The sequence below is a fragment of the Carya illinoinensis genome, chromosome 2 (assembly GCF_018687715.1).
Source record: "Carya illinoinensis cultivar Pawnee chromosome 2, C.illinoinensisPawnee_v1, whole genome shotgun sequence".
NCBI lineage: Eukaryota > Viridiplantae > Streptophyta > Magnoliopsida > Fagales > Juglandaceae > Carya > Carya illinoinensis.
In genome coordinates, this window is record NC_056753.1 from 28,646,798 (window position 1) to 28,650,093 (window position 3,296).

Genomic DNA, 3,296 nt, shown 5'->3' on the forward strand with positions numbered 1-3,296 from the left:
ATTCCCGCCTATAGTGTTAATTGGTTAATGGGTCATTTTTTGAAAAAATGGTGGATTTTATGATTGAGCCATTTTCTGAAAAAATTGCGGGTAATTATTTTACTGGATTGTTTTGGGCCAAATGGGATTTTTGGCATGGATTGGAAAATAATTTTTTTGGAAAAATGATGGTTGGTTTTAATGCATATTGTTGGTTGCACGAATGTATTTTTATCTGTTGGATTGTTTGGGATTTTACTTGCTCAGATTCGAAATCTCATAGAATTCGATACCCTGCAGTACCGTTTCATAGTATCGTAGATTTTGATGCAGATGATAATGAGTAGAGCTGGAGACTTTGGCTCTGCTAGAAGAGTGGCCTAGGGTCACTTTCATGTGGTGAGATTTATTTTCCTACTTATTTAGGTATTGTTGCCTTTGTATTCTATTTTTGGGATAATTGTATAATTATTTTCTTTACTACTACTATTTTGGTAAATTTGTATTTAAAATTCTGGTACTTAGTTGACTTATTTGATTTATTGCTGTATTTTTGTTATACACTTTTTGCATATACACACATTTAGCACTTATTATTATGATGCATGACCCCGCGTTGTCATTATCTCGAACGCCTTGATTCCCGAGTTTTCCCATGTAGGAGTCGGGCATCACAATCTAAGATCATCTTACTAACCAAACATATAATTGGATTTAGACTCCAATTTGTGGATTAGTATCCTATTTAATTATGGTTTTTTATTGTAGACCCATGGACTCATACACGAAGAATGATGAATTGGAATTTGGAGCGGCCCTGTAGATTAAGAGAAATCTTAATTTATTTTATCTATTCATTATAATTATTTTAAATTTTTATATAAAATAAAATAAATAATTTAATTTTTTTAAAATTAAAAATTAAAAAAATATTTAAATAATTTTTTATTGAAATTTTAACTCATCTAATTTCATCTGTAAAACTAAACTAGTACTAAATTTAATCCTGCATGTATCCATAGAAAATAAAAGTTCAAAAAAATCTCTACGGGCGAGTTGTCTGTAGTACTACTATAAATATAACGGCCTTTTATTTTATTTTATTTTCTTTGCTTTTAAGTCTTATGTTTATTAAGAAATAAAACTTATTTAGAGGCAAATGATAATTGGTCAAGACATTACGTGTTGGAAAAATCTTATTCGGTGCAACGGTGGCCATTACTTTTCAAGCCTTCAATGACGTCACAGATGACTCTACTTGAAAAAAAGAGACTTTTGAGCTTTGTTTTTTTGTTTTTTGTTTTTTTTTAATGGGAATATGCTTTATAGTATTCATTCATAAACGAAGTTACAACTGTGACTTATCAGTACAGGAGAACTAGAATATAAGTCAACTAACGTAACTGCTCAAGAGCTTCCCCTGCTAACAAATTTTTTTGCGACGGACATTGTCTAAAACTTCTACACCCTCTCTCCTGACAAACGTCAAAAGAGAAAGGTACACTCACTCTCCATCCTCCCAAGGAGGAGAAGTACAACCACACTCTCTCCTCCCAAGGAGGAAGAGTACTATCACCTACCTTCCTCCAAAAGAGGAGTAGGACAAACACCCACATTCCTCCAAAAGATAAGTGGGACTTAGACTATTTATATTATTTATAAAACTAAAAAACAGATTAACAAAACCAAATACATAAAAAAAACAGGTAACGGGCTGTAAAGCAAAAAGGCCCAGCCCAAGGCCCGACGGGTATGCACATGGGGGCCCAACCCGTTAGGGTTTATTCTCATTCCTCAGCTGCTGCCACCCATCATCATCCCTTCAAATCTCTGCATCTCCCCGCCCACCTCTTGCGCGACCCAGCCAAGCTCTCATCAAAAGAAGGTTCCGAGGACAGCCCACGCTGCATCCTCCACGCCGCACCAAAGGATATCTCCGCTCAGCCGCGCCCGGCGGTACCAGCCCTACGCTCCAGCAACCCCAAACAGCCACTCTAGCGGCCTTCTGCACTCCACAAACAGCCCATGTTGCCTCTGCTCTGGGAAACAGAGCAACAGCTCAAACCGTCCGCAAGAGCCCCCACCCAGCCACGCCCCCCACAAGACCCGAGGCCAAACCCATGACTTCCGAATCCTCTCCACCAGATCAGCCCACGCCTCCGCAACGCTCTACATCAACACATTGCCAAACACGACTGGGGAGAGGAGCACTAGGGTGAGTCGAGGGCAAGGCCTCGGTGTAAGAGTCACAGCGATACAGCTCCCTCCACCGAGAGCTTAACCAAAAAAACCAAAAACTAGAAACAAGAGAAAAACAAAACTAACCAGAAACAAGCGAAAAACAAAACTAAAACAACAGCCACTAAGAAAAGGAAAAGGAAAAGGAGGGGGGAAGAGAAGGGAGGATGGAGCCGAAGCCTCGTTCCACGCCCCCCCCCCCCCGGGGAGCTGGTTCAGAGGTGGCAGTGTTTCTAGAGAGAAGTCGGAGGTTCTCTCAAGAGACTTTTGAGCTGGACAATATAAGAAAGACTCCTAAATGTGCATGTTAAATATACAAATTAGTATGAATGGGGATCATATTTTTTCAACATTGAAAAAAATATAAATTTAATAATAGTCACATCCTTAATTATTAAAAAAAATAAAAAATAGAAATTTAATAATAATCACATCTTTAATTATTAAAAAAATAAAAATAAAAATTTATAAGAGGCACGTTTAATAGGTATATTTGATTTTTCCTTTTGGACTATTATTTCCATCCAGCAAATTAAGGCGTACGTCGAGACAGTTATTGGTCCCATTAATTTTGTAAGCTTATGAGACGACTTGACTTGAAACAAATGGCCCTTAATTTGCTAACTGGAAGCCGCCGGCTACAGTCACATATAAATAATAGACTATTTATTTATTTTTCTTATTTCTTATATTTTTTTATATCTTTAAATGTTTTTTCTTAAATTTATAATATCATTTAAAAACAATACTTTAATCACTAAATTTTCTATAAAACAAATAATAGACACCATCAGTGACTTTTATGTGTGGGATAAGCATTTTCCAATTGGAAAACACTAATCCCACCGGTCCCGATGATTTCTACCAATTATGACATTTTTTTAATCACTAATTGACACTCCTACAACAAGAGTGATGCTAATGTGTCATACAGTTTTGACAGTTGGGAGTGCTTATTCACATTTTTTTTTGGTTCTTTTTTACATTTTTTTAAACATCTTTAAATATTTTAAGAAGTAAAAATATATCCCAATACATGTGCATTAGAAGATGATAACATTAACATATAGCATCCCTTG